The following is a 19,830-nucleotide window of genomic DNA, read 5'->3' as shown; positions in this document are numbered from 1 at the left end:
GTGGGGTGAGGGGCTTGACCACCTGGACTGTCGGAGACGCACTCTGAAATCACCCTGTGAGGGACGGCCACAACTCAGAACTAACTCCCCGAGCCAAATCGCTGGCCCTAAATTCGCCTCCGGAATGAGCCGGGGACTCTCGCAGCCCAGGCGGCGAGTGCAAAGTGGAAACAAGGCCAGGAACCTCCGAGCCTTTCCCCACGCTTGGGAAGCAGGCCTGGAGGAGTGGCCGGCGGGAAGGCGGGGAGACTTCCCCTGAGGCTCGCTCGGGGGGCCTAGGGGACGTCCCCGGGAAAGGGGGAAAGGGGACGATCGGCTTTCAAATCCCGCTCCTTTCGTGCAACAGTCGTGCGCTAGCCTTGGCTCACAGAGGCTGCCAGGCCGGGACTCGTTTCCCAGGTGGTGCCCTCGTCGGTGAGGTCTTTGGCATTTAGGGCATCTGTTTGTTATTTAGCGGGTGCTCCAGGGAGAGCTGCCACGCCCGGGAGCCGAGCTGCGACTCCGCACGCACGCACTCGCCCGCGCCGGGAGCGCCGTTGCAAGCACTTAGCAGGCGCTGGGCAACAGGAGAGAGGACTGCAAGATTCGGCAGCTGGCCCAAGACTCCTTTGAGCGTATCCCATCTTTAGATTTTCAGAACGAAGAGAACTGTTTCCGTCTGGGCCCGAAAACGGTCTTCGCTTTCCTCCGGAACTGTAGATCCCATCCAATGAGGAAAGCCTTCCACCTGAGTTCAGAGAGGGGGTAAACCAAGGTGATTCATTCTCCTGGGAAGTGTGACCTTCCCTGCTCCTCCAACTAAAATGAATCACATTAAGAATAAACCTCCGGAGCAGGACAGGAAGGAGGAAGGAGACTTGACACCAAGCTCAGGCGTATGGTTATGCTGTAATCTATGGGCCGGTCCTGATTACAGGTTTGATTTTTCTTCAGGAATGGAACGATCATGTTTAAAAATAATTATGGCCACCAGCATCACTCCCAGAAGATCCTGGGTAGAGCTGAGGGAGAAAAAGCTCCTTCTGTTTCTCCTACTGCAAGTCAGGCTGCCAGAACTGTGAGTAGCGGGGGAGGGGGGGGGGTTCTGAGTTCAGGTTATCTTGAGATGGGGGTTATCACAGATGCAAAGCTAATTAATTCTTGTCCTTACTGCCCACTGGTCAATTGCTTGAAGGATTCCAGACTCCCCAGGAAAGGTTAAAGAAAGAAAAGGAGTCAGTAACAGAGTCACTTCAAATTCACATTAGAGGGACGCCTGGGTGGCTCAGTGGTTGAGTGTCTGCCTTTGGCCCAGGGCGTGATCCTGGAGTCCTGGGATTGAGTCCCACATCAGGCTCCCTGTATGGAGCTGCTTCTCCCTCTGCCTATGTCTCTGCCTCTCTCTGTGTCTTTCATGAATAAATAATTAGAAAAACACACACAAATTCACATTAGAGGTGTCTCCCTTCCCTCATTTATATAAGAAACTCTACTGAAAAGTGTGTAAGCAGACACAAGTGTTTGATTCCATTTATCTATATCATTAGACAAATAGCAATTGACTACCACACAAAAAGATTCAAAGTAATAAAATAGCACCAAATGATTCAGTGATTTAAATATCTTATTTAAAGGGAAAATATTGGGGATCCCTGGGTGGCACAGTGGTTTAGCACCTGCCTTTGGTCCAGGGCGGGATCCTAGAGACCCAGGATCAAATCCCATGTTGGGCTCCCGGTGCATGGAGCCTGCTTCTCCCTCTGCCTGTGTCTCTGCCTCTCTCTCTCTCTCTCTCTCTGTGTGTGTGACTATCATAAATAAATAAAAAAAAATTTTTAAAAAAGGGAAAATATTTCTGATAAAGCACTAATGTCACTCAACAGTTGCTAAATAAAACACTAGCTGAGTCAGGCATATGTTAATTTAAAAAGAACTGGAAAATACTATTATATGAAATTTTTGACATTTCATTGAAAGATGAGTTCTGGGAACTAGATCAGTTGCTAGGAAAACATTCACTAAAAAATTTTTTTTTAAATTTCTTAATGAGATACTCAGAAAACCCACTTATGATTCAGACTAGCTAAAGCAGTGATTCTCAGCTGGAGGTGCTTTTGGTGACTTGCCTCCCCTGGACATTTGCCAATGTATGAAGTCTTTTGGTTGTCACAATTTTGTGTGTGAGGGGGGATGCTACTGGTATCTAGTGAATAAAGGCTAGAGATACTGCTGAACTTCCTACAGCACACAGGACAGCCCCCTACAACAAAGAAATATCTTGCCCAGAATATCATCATTGCTGCAGATTGGAAATCCTGAACCAAAACAATAATCCAAGGCTTTTATATGATACTCAAGTGGAACTTTGCCTTTGTATCTTTGTATCTACTTACTTTTTTGTTCATGCTTATGTTCTGGCATGTCTATTATTCTTCCATCTTTATATCTTGGTACTTACCATGAACCTCAGTAATACTTTATTATTCCTCTTGGGTCATATGACTTAATTTTTCTTTTCCTTTTCTCTTCATTTACTTTGGAAATTTAATTTTTTTGAATGGGTGATATATTCATAAGGCTCAATAATCAAGACAGTATGGAATTTACCTTGAGACACCTGGTTTCCACTGCCTTCATAGTTAATAATTTTTAATAGCTTCTTTTGGTATCCTTTCTGTGTTTCCTGATGTAAAGTGAGCAAATACAATTATATACTCTTGTATTTCTCCCCCTTTCTTATGTAAAAAAATAGTGTACTAAAATGAACTTCTGGTGGTAGCTCAGTGACTCAGTCTGTTAAGTGTCTGCCTGTGGCTCAGGTCATGATCCCAGGGTCATGGGGCTTAGCGGGAAGTCTCTTCTCCCTCTCTCTCTGCCCCTCCCCTCACCCATGCTCTGTCTGTCTCTCTCTCAAATAAATAAAATCTTTTTTTTAAAAAAAGCACTTAAAAAAAAAGGCACTTCAGCACCTTGTATTTTCATTTAACAGTATTTTCTGTGTATCTTTCCATATCAGTCCACAGATATCTTTCACATTCTTTTCTATAGCTACATTGTATGGATATACCATTGCAAAAATTTTCTTAGTTTGCTTATTTTAAAGGATTCACCAGACTCCACAGAGTATCTTCACATAGGCTTTTATTTAAAGGCAAAGAATATGGTGTAGCATGAGAAAGAGAATATAGGCAAGAATTGGGAGGTCAGAGAGACATCCCCTGTGCCAGCTCCCTAAGGGCCCTTATTTGTGTAAATATGGGTCATGCTGTGTCACCAGCTCAAACCAACAACGCCTGTGAGAGGAATCTTGTTTATAGAGAACTCAAAGGAGAAGCTCTTAGAGAACCCCTTTAAATAATCAAGCCAGGTTTGTCAGACCCATAAATCTAGTTTCAAGCTATTAGTAAAGAAATCAACCCTAGGAGTCTCCAGTGAGAATTTCAGACCTGAGTCAGCACATCATAAATTGATCAAGAGTCAAAATAAATATCCAGAACTAAGGCAGAATAAGGAGCATTGAAAATTCTCTCCTCCACGAAAGCAATGTGAACACTGAAAAATTTGCCAGAATTAGCCATTTCAAACTCCAGAAAATAACCAAAATCTTGGAGTGATCCAAGGGAGTGTTTGTTCAAATAAAATAAACAACCAAATCTCAGTTAAAAAAAAATAACAACCTGAGCTGTATAACATTTTAACTTGCTTTATTTTCATTTCCTTTGTCTCAGCTTTGCAGAAGCCTTGAAAATCAACCGCCTGTTATTATGGTGCAGATCAGTAGCCTGGCAGCCACTGGAAGCAACACAAAGTCTCTTAAAAGCCTCATTCTCAGAGAATTGTCATTATTTGAACTACTCGGTGGTTCCCTGGAAGACTCCCGTGTCAGGACCATCTTTATTTGACTTAACTTCACAGTTCAGCCTGTGTGAACAGCCTTTCATAAGGGGCACTGGTTGAAAATAACGTAGACGATTGTTTAATATTACAACCTCCTGAGGTGGGCAAACAATTGAGGCAAACACTAAGTTCATCAAAAAGTTTAAAAGGAAAAGCTCAGGAGTTAGATAACCTAGAAGGGGCTTTGAAAAGCTCCAGTCTATTCTTGAAAATCTAAAAGGCCATATGCATTCTATGGGCTATGCACAAGACTAAAGGCTGTACTAAGTGGAAGAAACCCAAGAAAGCCCTAAAGCATATCTAGCTTATCGTGAGGCACTGCTCAAGCTGGCATCAAGCCTAGACTGGGTTGTCAACTGCCTGTTTGAGTGTTGAAGGGATATCTCAACACCCACACAGAGCCCCTTGGCAAAAACTGGGAGATTCAGATGTTCAGGGGAATCTATGTCTCACCGTTAGGTGGCCACTAAGTTAACTGAGCAAAGACAAAAGTGGCCACCAAAAAAAATACAGACTTTACTGAATTAGTTCAGAAAAATCTCTAAGCAAACAAGTGACAACAATCAGCAACAACAAACCCCAAAGGGGCAAGAGATCTTAGACTTGTCACATTATTTAAAATATCATGTTTCCAACAACAACAGCAACAAAAATTATGAGACATGCAAAGAAACAAAAACATATACCCATACACAGAGAAAAATCATCAGTAGAAAATGTCCCTGAGAACTTTCAAACATTGGCTTACTAGACAGAGACCTTAAATCAGCTATTTTAAATATATTAAGTGAACCAAAGGAAACCATGTCTAAAGAGCTAAGGGAAGGTATGGGAATAATATCTCATCAAATACAAAATATTAATAAAAAGATTAAGTTCTAAAAAATAATCAAATAGGAATTCTGAAGTTGAAAGTATATTAACTGAAATTTAAAAATCAATAAAGGGACTTGACACCAGTTTTTATCAAGAAGGAGAAATAATTAATGAAATTGAAGGTAGGCTAAATAAGATTATTCAGTCTACTCAGAATGAAGAAAAATGAACAGGGCTTAAGAGTACTGTTGGACACCATCAAGCAGACCAATATACAGATTGTAGAAATTCCAGAAGAAGAGGAGCAAGAGAAGAGGGCGGAGAAATTACTTGAAGAAATAATGGCCAAAAATTCTCCCAAGTTTTTGCAAGATACAAATCTACAAATCTAACAAGCTCAACAAATTGCAAGTAGGATAAACTGAAAGAAATCCATACCAAGACACATTATAATCCTACTGTCAATAGCCAGCCAGATTAAGAAAACAGAGAACAGAAAAATAGTACAGAAAATCAATGGAGGCAAATTCAGTCCTTGGAGATCAACAAAATTGACAAATCATTAGTCACACTGACAAAGAAAAAAAGAAAGAAGGTGCAAATAAATAAAATCAGAAATGAAAGTGGGGACATTATTATCAGCTTTACAGAATTGAAAAGGAATATAACAGAAAATGTAAGCAATTATATTCCAACAAATTAGTTAACCCAGAGAAATGGACAAATTTTCTGAAACACACAAATTACTTAAACTGACCTAAGAAGAGATAGAAAATCTCAACAGACTGTAACAAGAGATTGAATATATATTTAAAAGTTCCCCACAAAGCAAAAGTCCTGGATGACACAGCTTCACCAGAGTTCTACGAATATTTAAAGAGTTAAAATTAATCTTACTTAACTCTTCAAAAAATTTGAAGAGGAATAAACACTTTATAACAGCATTACTCTGATTAAGAAGCCAGATAAAGACATCATAAGAAAAGAAAATTAAAAACCAATATCTTTATGAAAAAGATATGCAAAATCCTCAAGAAAATATAAGCAAATAAAATCCAACAGAGTATTAAAAGGATTATTCATCATAACCAGGTGGAATTTATCCCAAGAATGGAAGGGTGGGTGGTGTCTGTGTGGCATAGTTGGTTAAGTGATAACTCTTGGCTTCAGCTCAGGTCATGATCTCATTAATGGAACAAGAGGGGAAAAAATGACATGATCATCTCAACTGATACAATTTATACAGAAAAAGGCACTTGACAGAATGCAACCTTTTATTTATAAAAACTTTTATTGATAAAACCTCTCAGAACACTAGGAATAGAAGGAAAGTTACAATATGATAAAGAATAGTTATGTATTCAACCATGAAAGACTCACTGCTTTCCCCCCTGAGATCAGGATGTTTGCTTTTATTGCTGCTATTTAACATTGTACTGCAAGTTCTAGCCAGAGCTATTATACGAGAAAAAGAAATAAAAATAACCTAAATTGGAAAAAAAATAAATAAAATTATCTCTATTTGCAGAAGACATGATCCTATATGTAAAAAATCCCAAAGAATTCACATGAAAGGTACTAGAGCTAAAAAATGAACTCAGCAAAGTTGTAGGATACGAGATCAACACACAAAAATCACTTGTGTTTCTATATGCCAGCAATGAACGATCTGAAAAGGAAATTAGTAAAGCAGTCCCATTTTCAATAGCATCTAGAAGAATGAATACTTAGCAATAAATCTAACCAAAGAAGTGAAAGACTTGTATGATGAAAACTATGAAACATTGCTGAAAGGAATTAAAGAAAAGCTAAATAAATGGGAAGACATTCTATGTTCATGATTAGGAAGACTTAACATGGTTAAGATGTCAATGTCACTCAAAGTGACATAAGATTTGACACAATCCCTGTCAAAAATACCAACAGCCTATTCCACAGAAATAGAAAAGCCACTTTTAAAATTCATATGAATTTGTGAATGGCCCCAAATAGTCAACATAACCTTGAGAAAGTTGATGGGCACACACTTCTAGACTTCAAAACTTACTACAATGCTAAATTAAAACAGTGTGGTACTGGCATAGGAATAAATATATAGACCAATTAATGAAATAGAAAGCCCATATATAGTCACTTGATTTTTGACAAGAGTGCCAAGACTATTCAATGGGGAAAGGACAGTCTTTTCAACAAATGGTGCTGGGAAAACTGGATACCCATGTACAAAAGAATGACATCAGAACCTTACTTTACACCATATACAAACATAAACTCTAAGTGGATTGTAAAAGCTAAAAACATAAAACTTGTAGAAGAAAACCCTGGAGAAAGTATTTATGACTGGGATTTCATGATTATTTCACGGATGTGACATCAAAAACACAGATGACCGGGGATCCCTGGGTGGCGCAGCGGTTTAGCGCCTGCCTTTGGCCCAGGGTGCGATCCTGGACACCCGGGATCGAATCCCATGTCGGGCTCCTGGCATGGAGACTGCTTCTCCCTCCTCCTGTGTCTTTGCCTCTCTCTCTCTCTCCCTCTCTCTGTCTATCATAAATAAATAAATAAATCTTTTTTTAAAAAAACACAGATGACAAAGAAACATAAGTTGGACATTATCAAAATTAAGTACTTTTCTGCACCAAAGAAGAATACTATCAAGAAAACAAAAGACAACTTATATAATGAGAATATTTGCCTTTCTGCCCCTGGACGCCGCCAAGTAAGCATCGTTAAAGTCTCCCCTCCCACCACCATCATGTCTAAGTCAGAGTCTCCCAAAGAGCCTGAGCAGCTGCGGAAGCTCTTCATCGGAGGTTTGAGCTTTGAAACAACTGATGAGAGTCTGAGGACCCATTTTGAGCAATGGGGAATGCTTATGGACTGTGTGGTAAGGAGAGATCCAAATCTACAGGGAATCTACAGGTTACAATAGATTTGTGAGCTCAGCCACGCACAGTGGTGGCAAGGGCCTAGCTGCTACACAGAAGACATGTTTTAGACAATACTCATGTGTATGGGCAAAAAACTCAAGGACTGTATTTGTGACTAATTGTATAACAGGTTATTTTAGTTTCTGTTCTGTGGAAAGTGGAAAGCATTCCAGCAAAGGGTTTTTTTGTTTTTGTTTTTGTTTTCCCAACAAAGGGTTTTAATGTAGATTTTTTTTTTTGCACCCATGCTATTGATTGCTAAATGTAATAATCTGACCATGACACTGAATAAATGTGTCTTTAAAAAAAAATACTTGTAAGTTATATATCTGATAAGATATCAATATCCCTCATATATATTTACACATTAATAATTATATTATTTTGATAATTTGTTATGAAAATATAACTATTTATAATAATATTAATAAAGCATGTTTCTATATAATATTAACATGTAAGATAGTAATAATACATTATACTTATTAATAATTAATGTAATATTGATATGATATAAGATTAATATGTATTTATGTTATTTTATTTATGAAAAGAGCTCCTACAACAAAAAACAAATAACCCAATTCAAAACTGGGGAAATGACTTGAATAGACATTTCTCCAAAGAAGACAGAGAAATGGTCAAATAAGCACAAAAAAGATGCCTAATATCATTACTCATTAGAGAATGCAAATTAAAACCACAATGAGATACCATTTCATACTTACTAGGATGGCTATAATTTTTTAAACAAGTGTTGGCAAGAATGTGGAAAAACCAGAACCTTCACCAGCATTGCTGGTGGAAATGATGCAGCTTCTGTGGAAAACAGGTGGTTTCTCAAAAGATTAAACATAGAACTTAGTGAATCCCACTCCTACGTATATATCCATAATGAAACAGGGAATCAAAACGACATTTGTATACCAATGTTCACAGCAACATTTCTCATAACAGCCAAAAGGTAGAAACAAGCCAAATGTCTATCAACAGATGACTATATAAACCAAATGTAGTATATTTGTAAAATGAAATATTATTCAGCCACAAAAAGGATTGAAATTTTGGCATATGCTACAACATGGATGAAATTTGAAAACATGCTTAGTGAAATCAGCTGACCTAGAAAGGTAAGGACTGTGTGACAGTATGAGCTTCTATGAAGTACCTAGAAGAGGCCAACACACAGGGACAGAGAGGGACAGAGGTAGGTTAGAGATTACCAGGGACTGGGGTGAGGGGGAAAGGGAAAATGGGTAAAAAAGGTTTTGTTAGAAATGCTGAAAAAGCTTTAGGCATAGATAGTGGTATGATTACACAACAGTGCCAATGTATTTAACATCATTGACTTAAATACTTAGAAATGGTTAAAATGATAGAGTATTTACATGTATATATCTCACCATAATAAAAAAAAATACACCGTAAGCCTCAGCATAATAGTAACATTTTCTTATTAGTAGTGATCAAGATCTATCACTTATTAAAATCCAGGAATATGCAGGCCTACCTGGGTGGCTCAGTCAATTAAGTGTCCAACTCTTGATTTCAGCTCAGATAGTGATCTCAGAGACCTGGAATGGAGCCCCACCACAGGCTCTGTGCTCCGTGAGGAATCAGCTTGTGATTCTCTCCCTCTCCTTCTGCTCTCTCTCTCTCTCTCTCTCTCAAATAAATAATAAATTTTCAAAAAAAAATCCAGGAACATACAGATAATATTAGGTTAAAAGTTATCAGCATTCTCTGGGTATTTTAGTCCAATTTGGAAATTTAACAGTTGATCTGCTAGGGAAAAAAATATGATCTTTTTGAAAAAAAAATATTGTGTTGGGATAAAAGACTAGAAGAAATAAGAAAAAAAGAAAAAATTATTCCCAGTACCGCCCTCCCCATCCTGAAACCTTGCTACAATTCCCTCTTGATAGTACTCCTCTTCCTTCCAAAACCACTGTCCTCCAGTTTTATGACATTCACTGCCTTTGTCTTCTTTGTTATCTTGCCACCTATACATACATCCCTAATCTTTATATATTAGCTTTTAATATTTTTGGACTTTATGTAGAAAAGAACCTTAATATTTATTCTTTAATGTCTGGCTTTTTAAGTTCAGCATTATGTTTCTAAGATTTATACATGATGCTGCATTTAACTTTTGATTTATTCTTACCGATTTATAAATATTCCATTAAATACATATTCCATGATTTATCCATTCCATTATTGGTAGGTATTTGATTTATTTCTAATGTGTGAGTGTTATGAAAAATGATACCATAAACACTCTTGTATATATGTCTTCTGGCATACATTTTTGCTGAATATATATCTAGGAATGAAATTATTAAACATAGAATATGTGTGTACCTTAGACTAAAGTGTATGATGCAAAGCTACTAGTGGTACCAGTTTACTCTCTTAACAGCTGTGTGTAAGAGTTCCTGCTGTTCCAAGACTTGACTAATTCTCAATATTATCAGTCTTGTAAATTGTAGCTATTTTGGTATGTGTGTGGCTTTAATTTGCGCTTCTTTGATTTACAATGAAGCTAGGGACTTTTTCACATAATCATTAGGTCTTTGGATTTCCTCATTTATGAAGTGCTTATTCACACAGGTTTACACATTTTTCTGCTGGTCCTCCATCTTTTTCTTCTTAACCAGATATTTTTTAGACACGAGTCCTTTGTCAGATATATATGTCACGAACAGCTTTCCTGATATTAAGGCAGGATAGAGATAGCTGTAGAGAGAATAGTGGCCTTCCAGGAAGAGAGAAATTTCCTTTCAAATATTTTCTTTGAGAATTCCCAATTGTAGCATTTTCTTTTCTTTTCTTTCTTTCTTTTTCTTTTCTTTTCTTTTCTTTTCTTTTCTTTTCTTTTTTTTTTTTTTTTTTTTTTTTTTTGTAGCATTTTCTTAATAGAGCCTGGTTGGGGAATCAGTTCTAGACTACTTTTGCTGTCACTTAGTAAGTCCCGCTTGTATGTGTCTACAAACTTTTAAAGTGAGTCAATATCGACTATCTGTTGTCCTCAGGTTTACGGTTTTGCCTGATTTATGGGCGGTGATCCTGAAAATGAATCATTCAGATCTCCTGCTAGATGGAGACAGCTCCAGTGGCTGCTGTGGGTCTCCCCTCCCCTCCCCCGACCTGTGTCACCCTGAGGCCACGCCTACCTGGGTTCCTCTGGACCAATGAATGATGGGGCATGACAGGGATGTTAATGAAGGTCCTGTGAAGGTCTGGGCACCTCTGGCAGAAAAACTTACCTTTGATCTGCAAGAAGGTCTTAACCCTGAAGAGTCTGAGACTCTTCTTGCCCTGCCCTCCTCTTCCTTTCCTCCAGTGTAGAAAGCCTGAAGCCTGACCCAACTCCCCTGGCTCACTGTCCTTTGCCTCTCAGTGATTTCTCCTAGCAGATCCTTTCCACATCAAATCCCATCTTGGAGGTTGCTTCTTGGAAGATGCACACTAACACAGGATAGAAAAAAGTCCTGTTGGGGTGCCTGGGTGGCTTGGTGGTTGAGTGTCTGCCTTGGGCTCAGGTCATGGTCCCAGGGTCCTGGGATTGAGTCCTGCATCAGGCTTCCTGCTCAGCGAGGAGCCTGCTTCTCCCTCTCCCTCTACCCCTGCTTGTGTTCTCTCTCTCTCTGTCAAATGAATAAATAAAGTCTTAAAAAAAAGTCTCGGGATCCCTGGGTGGCGCAGCGGTTTAGCGCCTGCCTTTGGCCCAGGGCGCGATCCTGGAGACCCGGGATCGAATCCCACGTCGGGCTCCCGGTGCATGGAGCCTGCTTCTCCCTCTGCCTGTGTCTCTGTCTCTCTCTCTCTCTCTCTCTGTGACTATCATAAATAAATAAATAAATAAATAAATAAATAAATAAATAAATAAATAAAAATTATAGGAGACAGCCGTGCAAATAGTTCTCTTCCCTTCCCTACATGAAAGGCATTGGTCACAGAAACCTTGGACTGAGTGTTAATGAAACACTCAGCATGGCCCCCTCATGGCATAATGTGTTCAATAAACATTTGGTGAATGAATGATAGGATTCAAACAATTAGTTCCCAAGGATTTAATTTCTACTACTCCGTCATATGGCATATATTTTCATTACATTCACTAAGTTAATGTGTTTAAAATAAAGATCAACTGTGTGTAAATCAACCCTCTTTTCTAAATTAGAAAACATGCTGCCTGCCTTTGGCAGTTCACATACAATAATTGAGAGCAAACTGTAAAGAAGAGAAGGGTGAAGACATGAATGTGTTTTTCTCTGTAGTGTCTTGCACACAGTCTGGCGTGGGAATTATAAGTACGGAAAACCGTCAGTAAGAAAAAGAAATGGAGAGGAAGAAAAACACATGAAGAAGAAAACCCATCAACTGAACAAAACATATATCAAAAATTAGGCTCGTTTCTTTCTTTTTTTCCAGCTACCCATTTAATTACATAAAATCAAGTAAACATGCTTTTCAACAAAATATTGTGCATGGGCCCCTGTTTATTTAGACATGAAGTTAGAGATTACAGGAGAACTTCTTGAACACATTTGCACAAAATGGCCAGTTGTCATACGTGTTACTTCCCAGTGAGCCATGCGTGTTAGCTAAGGGTTAGCTATAAGTTGCTATAACAGAAGTCTCCAAAAAAGCATGGGCTCCAGCAAAATAGAAGTTTACTTTTTCACAGGGTAGTCCAGAGGTAAGTGTGGGATCCAAGATGGGCAGGTGGCTCTCTTCCATGATGTCATCCATTCCCCAAGCGGGTGGTCTTTGCGTGCTCAGCACTGGCTCGCCAGCACCACATCTGCAGCCTGGCCCCATGAAGCAAAGAGACGGAAAGTGGAGGGCAAATGTTCTCTTCTAGCATACAGATGTGTTGCATGTGTCTTTTTTGTTCACATTCCAACAATGAGGAAATCCTATGGTTTATCTAGCACTAAAAAAAACTAGATTTGTCTCTAAAATTCTATAGAAGGATTTCTGTTATAAAAGGAGGAAGGAACGAACAGATATAGGAAGACAATTAGCAGTCTTTGTGAAACTTGGGGGGGGGGGAAACAGTTTAGTACAGTCATTCTTGCAGCTGGATTTACATAAAAAACTTCCAAAGAGGAAGCTACCACAGAGCTAAACTTCAGGAAAAAAAAAATGTTGCGTAGTGCCAAACATTATTTTTATCTAGGGATGCATGGAAATCACTCTCAGTGTGGTTATCATTTGTCTCACAGCTTATGAGCCAAAGGAAAGCAATGATGTGCAACCAAAAATGAGACTCAGATTTGCCAACCACATCTTCAATTAATTCTCCAGTGTTCTCTCTAGAATTAGCACCCCACCCCATTTCTTCTGCCTTGAGAAGGCAGGAGTTTTACTGAACACGGCCCTATAATTGGCATCTCACTTAGCCTGCTCAGAGGCCAGAAGACTCTTGGCAAGCATCAAGTGAAGCTTCAGCATTATAAATCAGGATCACTATACAAAAGCAAAACATAGAATGTTCTGGAATTAAGACAGAGGACTCAAGAGTCAGCTAAGAATTGGATAATTTCATTTTCCTTCCTGGTTCTATTACTACCTCACTATGGAGCTTTCCCATGGACTGACATTATCAAAACAAGATAGAGTATAAGAAAACATTTAAAAAAAATTCCCAGATCCTGGGAGCGTCCCATCAGTGGCCAAAGATAAATTCATAGGTAGCAAAGGCTAACATCAGCAGGGATTTCATAATGGTCTGTTTTGCTCCTGTAGCAGCTTTTTGGACAGAGATTGTTATCTTGGGCAAATTATTCTCAATTCTCCATCACCTAAATCAATCTTTGCTTGTTATCTGCTCTAGGAGGCTGATCTCTGAGAATTGCATCAGCCATCCTCTATTGACTTCTGAGTCCAGAAGTCAATTTGACCAATGGGAGGTATCATCAAAAGATCAAAAGGCAAAGAAGGGTTGAGGCACTTTCTCTCCTTGGCTCCTTCTAGATCTCAGCACTATTAATTCTGATAGGGCCTGAGCTTGTCTGTGGCCACAGCTCCTGTGGAGTGGTTCTCTTGCATAGGCCAGCTCTCTCTGGGACTGGTGGAGCCATTCATTGCCTCTTGCCCCTTTGGGTCCAAGTGTGGTAATGACTTCTCACTGTCACTAGTCCCTGGGTGTGCTGGGTGTGTGATGATTCCTTTTTGCTTTCCTTAATCATGTTCATACTTCCAGAAACAGCCACTTTGTTAAATTTTCTCTAGTTAAATCATGGATTGTACAACGTGTTTTCTGTTGGGACCGGATACGATAATTTTATCCAGAATATATGTCTCAGCAAATAGACTCTCAAAATGTGACTATGAGATTGGGAAGCTCACATATTTGAAGGGCACATGAATATCCTCCTTTCTGGGACAGTGCTTACTCAGATTTTCACCAACGGCAGCATAGGATGGATTACAGATGGAAAGTAAGGCACTGAGAGATGGAGTGGCTGTAGGATTTAGCTCTTAAGGTGCCAGTGGTGATTACGAGGGTTATGGATTATTATGGCTTCTTCCTAAAGCCCTGGAGAGAGCCGAAAAGCAAAAGATAAATCCAAGGCTTTAAATTCCTATTTCACAGTATAAGTGAACAATCAGAAAACTTCTCTGGTTCTCTTAAAGAAGTCCCTTATCTCATCTAGCTGCAAGACCAACATAGTTTGGATTAAGACCAGAGTAGCAACATCAGTTAAATGTGCAGTCCCCACGGGTCTGTAAAACTAAGGTATGGGCACTGTTTGGAAAGGAGTGGATTGCTGAGACTGTGGACGGGGATATTTGGACAGAGAAAGACAATGCTGAGGATTTCAAACCATCTGTTCCCTCTGATCTTTCTTTACCAGTGGAAGCAGCCCTCCATTCTCTTACTCTTCTTGCAGAAATACTTCTCTGCCTTCTCTGGGGCAGTTGCCTCTAGAGGGATATTTATTCTCCAGACTTTACCCACCCAATGAGAATTGCCTCCAGGTTTCAAATGAGATCCTAAAATGGCCCAAAGAAGTGCTCTATTGCTCTATTCCTTCTCTAGGGAGACAGCCTACCTAGGATTTTTCTGTCTTGTACCAGTAGAAGCCTGGGGAGCATATACAGGAATAGATTCTAAGGGTGTTACACCAAATGTAAGATGGAATCAGGTCACATTTATTGATATTGGTGCTCTCATTAAAGATTCTATATTTAATGTTAGCTCAAAGATCTGGAATTGGAATTAATTGGCTCCTAAACTCAGCAGTAGCCTATGGCCAGTGAGCCGGATGTGCCAGAATTGGAGCAGCAGTTTCAACCCTGGCTGCACATTAAAATCCTTTCAAAATTTTCAAAATAATGATGCTGAGGCCCCCAATGTCCAGAAATATTTTCATAACTAATCTGAGGTGGGACCCAAGCATTGGTATTTTTTAAAGTCCCCAATTGGTCCCCATGCTGAGAACCACCGCTGCAGTAGAAGGAAACAAAAAGCTCTTGATTATAGAAATAATGCAATGGATATGTGTGACCCACACTTCTACCTCCTAAACATACTAATAAAAGTGTTCACTGGCATTATAGAGCAATGGTCTCAAAAGTTCTCAGAGAAAACAGGTGCCGGCCACCATTGGAAGACTACTTGACACATGGCCCAGAGTCTGTTGAGGGGTGGTGAGGAGATTGCCCTGGATGCCCAATGACAGAGGCACAAAGAATGCAGGACATGCCCCTTTTGGTGTCTTGGACCAGTTGGAATATGAACATGAGAGATGGTGCATGGGCCCACATACACGGATAAAGGCCAAGGGTCAGTGGTGGTAGGACAGTGATAGACCAGAAAATGGAACTGACGCTGTGCCCCACATGAGGGAGAGCCATCCAAATTCAGCATGTCAGCCCTTCCTTGCAGCCCCCATGTCACAACATCTTGCAAAAGGAGCAGCACATGGTGCACAGGAAGCAATGTACTCATCAAGCCATCACTTCTGTGTCGGAGTTCCTCAGGACTTCTGGTCAAACCTATGTGCAGGGTACAGGTTAGAGAGCACCAAGAAGGAGAGAAATGGGAACCAGGGTCTAGCCTGGATGGAGGACACCCCAACAGATGGTGCTGGTGGCCCCAACTGGTCTCTGGCACCAGGGGCAGAGGGGACTTGAAGACTTCAAATAAATTATTCTGAAACACAGCATCTTCTGAAGCATAAGCCAGCATGGAAGCTCCACCTGCTACGGTGGAAGGTGGTGCTGGTGCTGGGACTCCACTTCCAGCCATGCTGAAGCAACCGGAACCAGACTTGCCCTCTGGCGGGAACCAGCACCCATCACCCCCACCCTCCCGCCGCTGCTGCCGATAATCAATTAGAAAACTGGGCTGCATTATGAAGCAACTCTTTCGAGATATTGAACTGCAACCAGTCAGTACAAGATTGTGATTCCTCCCCGAGAGAAGGGACACAAATGAAGTATTGCCTGTGATTATGCTGCCTTCCTATATATAAGCGTTTTCTAGACTAGAATTCAGGGAGACTGAGGTACTTCGCACGACCAGAGTCTCAGATAGGAGGGAGCTCTGCAAGAGAAACTTGCACAGGGGTCCCTTGAGCCAACTGTTGCATCCTTAGCTGTACATTCATAGAATAAAATGCCACAAAGCCAGGCAAAGAACAATCAGGAGGCTCAAAGATGAACAATTCCAGAGCTCATGAAAGGTGGGGAGATACCTGTGTTCCGACCAGCCAAACTGGAGAGTCCTTGGTGAACTTTGGGGCATTGTGTCAAAAAACCCCAAAGGGAAACCCCTTAGCTTTCAGGCTGAATTAAGCCTTGGGGAGAAGCTGTGTTAGATCTGGCCTACCCGAAGCCTCCAGACATGCCTCAGAAGCACCCAGCTGATTCACGATGAGCTAACTGTCCGGCAGAACAAAGTCACAGCCCACTGTAAGTCTGGGTGTTCCCCGAAACAGATGCCAAGCACCAAGATGAGACTAAACATGCAAGGACTTTATAAAGGGAAATGCCCAGGGGGAAGGAAATACGCAGAAGGCCAGGGAAGAATGGAGCGTCATCAGATGTCAGTGTAGACCTAACCTCAAGTAAGGAGAGAGAGAGAGAGGCTTGGTGGGAGCTCCCTAGAGTGCCCTGAAGTCTTTGGCAGGGTTGATGAAGCTGCTGGGGAATCCTTGAGTCCAGAGACTGCCACCAGAGAGCTCTTCGTCTCCCTCCCTTGCTCAGCGAGGGTCAGCCCAGAGAAGGCATGGCCGGATGTAGTGATGGCTGGTAAGTACAGCAGCTTGGGCCTTCCTTCACGTATATGCCCTGAAGGTCAGCGAGGTGCCTCCTTCTGTGCAGATCTCCTTTTCTACACAGGCTTGGGGAGCAGCTTCCCTGTCATTTTACATGGGCTCCTCTTCCTGAAACTCAGAAAAGGGAGGTTAGTGGCAGGGACTATGACCCCAATAACAGCTAATCCATCTCAGGGCACAAGTGGTGGTCATCTCCCCCTCCTCCACTCTGTTCTAAATCCCCTTCCCCCTGAGCAGACCTAGTGGCTTCTCTGAGGGTATGACCCACACCTTCACTCATACAGGAGCCCACCCGGTCACTTCAGAGTCGCACGTTCCTCAGTTTAGGATTGGTGCACTCGTCTGCTCCCAGGTACAGCAGGGCAAGGAAGTACCTGAAGGTGGATCCCATCATCACCGCCATCGTGTAAGGGCAGTCCTACTCTTCCTGCGGACCAGGATCAGTGAGTGAGACCAAAATGCTTGCTCCTCTATTTGCCTGCTTGTCCGTGAGCACAGAAGTCCAAAGTGCCCCATGGCAGCCATAACTCATAATTCCGTGGCCTCGTTGCTGTGTCCCCTAGAGAGAGCAGATCCTTAGGGCAACAGGACTTCTAACCACACTGAACCCAAAGTGGCTGAGAGGAGAAAGACATTTCCCTGTGAGTCACTGGAAGGGATAGTAGGCAGAGCCGTTCATGTCTACCTCTGGTACCCTTGCAAATGGAGAGGGAGTAGCACATTAGTGGTATCTGATTTAATAAACACACTGTCTTCTAAAAGACAACACCCCATCCTCTCTTACTATTCCTTCAACCTGGCAATTAAGATGCCTGTAGTAGGCCTTTCCAGCATTCTAAAGGTCAGCTGCCTCCAGATGTTGTGCTATGTGCTACAACCAGTGAACCCCATAATCAGAGGTCTTCTGCTACAACTTTGTCACTGTGAAGTGGGTCCCCAAGTCTGATGCTATGCTGTGTGGGATCCCATGTCTATGGATCAAGCATTTTAAAAGCCTCCATGTAATGATGCTGGCTGAAGCTCTGTGGGCAGTAAAGGCAAACCCACATCTCACATAGGTCATCTATCCTCCTAAGAATGGACCGCCGGCCCAGTCGAAATAACCAGTCATTCACAAATGCAACTGGGGCTACATGGGTCAAATCCTCAATAGTCTCTAAGCCGTTCTCTGGGATTTCTCTGGTTTCTGCAGAAGCCAGACTGGAATTAAAGGGAAATATGATAGGAACCACCATCCCTGCCTCTTTTAGATTTTTAATGTAGGCATTGATCTCTGGCATCCTCCTGGGGTCCAGTATTGTTTTTGATTAACTCTCTAACTGGGGAAAGAAATTCTGGATTCAGAGGTTTCCATTTGGCTTTCCCTTCTATGATGTTTTACTTCACAGGCAAGGAACTTGGTACTGGGGTTACTCCAACTACCAAGCATATTGATTCCCATTGTACAATCAGGGACTGTGATCCAGACTTTAGCCAGGACTCTACTTATCCCCTGGCCTCAAATGCCCCAAGTCTTACAAGGAAAGGTCCATGATGACATTTTGGTGACATTCTGTGCATCATGTCTGCTCAGATCCTGTGTCCAACACTCTTCAACATACTTGGTCACTCTCCTTTCTGCAGTTTGAAATCACCCAAGCAAATGCTTACAGATTACTTTGTGGAAACACTAGCAATAGCATCTCAGCCTGTGGTGTTGAAGTATTTCCTCTTAGGGACCTTTCACTTCTTCAGTGCTTGAGTTCCAGATCTGAAAACTTGGCTGGAACCTGGAAACACAAAAAGGGATCATGACTTTTTTTTTTTTTTTTTTAAGATTTATTTATTTATTTATTTATTTATTTATTTATTCATGAGACACACAGAGAGAGGCAGAGGCACAGGCAGGGGGGAAGCAGGCTTCATGCAGGGAGCCCGATGTGGGACTCGATCCCAGGACCCCAAGATCAAGCTGTGAGCCAAAGACAGATGCTCAACCACTGAGCCACCCAGGTGTCCTGGATTATGACTTTTTAATGGGATGACCAACCTCAGCCTCCTGCTCTTCCATTCTTGCTTTTTGTTTCTTGTTTTTTTTTTATTTTTTATTTTTTTATTTCATTGTAATAAATGTTACGAGGCAACTTTACTGGCTGCTGGTATATTTTGTTCCTAGAGACATCATGTTCTAATAACTACCTCCACAACTCCTAGTGAGTTAATCCCCCTCATTTACAAACATGTTATAGCCCCCTACAGCTGGAGTTATCAGGAGTAAGGTTTACAGAAGAACTCTCCTTAGAGGAGATAAAAGGGTAAATGGAACTCAGAAGGGTGGTTGCAGGGTTGGCTCTGATCTCCATGCAGTTTCTGTGTGGTCAAGCTTCCATCCACATTCCAGAAAAGCGACTCATGAAGTCAAACAACATATAAAGGACAAAGAACAAGAGAAAAAATCTAAAAGTTAGCAGGAGGAAAACGTTTAAGAATTGATCAAAAATTCAGAATAAAAATAAGTTTAAAAGAAAAAGGACATAAGATAGAGTTATAATCAAAGAAAAGAATCCTGTCCGTTTAAATCAAGAATAATGGAAACTTAGAATATATATACAAATGATAAAGTTCCTGACAACAGAAAGTTTTACAAGTAAAAAGAGTTTACAAAGTAAAGAATGAAAATCACAAAATAAACGTTTAAAATAATCATTAACAAGATGGAAGTAAAAATAGATTTAAGAATACAAGAATAGGGACGCCTGGGTGGCTCAGCAATTGAGTGTTTGCCTTCGGCTCAGGGCGTGATCCCGGGTCCCAGGATGGAGTCCCACGTCGGGCTTCCTGCAGGGATCCTGCTTCTCCCTCTGCCTGTGGCTCTGCCTCTCTCTCTCTCTCTGTGTCTCTCACGAATAAATAAACAAATCTTAAAAAAA

At 41.0% G+C, this 19,830-nt stretch overlaps 1 long non-coding RNA gene across 1 annotated transcript; it reads right to left on the bottom strand.

The window, feature by feature from the left end:
- Positions 1-16,661: 16,661 nt before the first annotated feature.
- Positions 16,662-18,668, bottom strand: LOC119874020. The gene is made up of 3 exons (XR_005366342.1): positions 18,440-18,668; positions 17,296-17,480; positions 16,662-17,029 (listed from the first exon to the last, which is right to left on the bottom strand). It is a non-coding gene; the product is annotated as an uncharacterized LOC119874020 (long non-coding RNA).
- Positions 18,669-19,830: the final 1,162 nt, after the last annotated feature.

This window comes from Canis lupus, chromosome 11, assembly GCF_011100685.1.
Source record: "Canis lupus familiaris isolate Mischka breed German Shepherd chromosome 11, alternate assembly UU_Cfam_GSD_1.0, whole genome shotgun sequence".
NCBI classification, from domain to species: Eukaryota; Metazoa; Chordata; class Mammalia; order Carnivora; family Canidae; genus Canis; species Canis lupus.
Note: the sequence above shows the minus strand (reverse complement) of the source record. Positions and strands in the feature narration are given on the sequence as shown.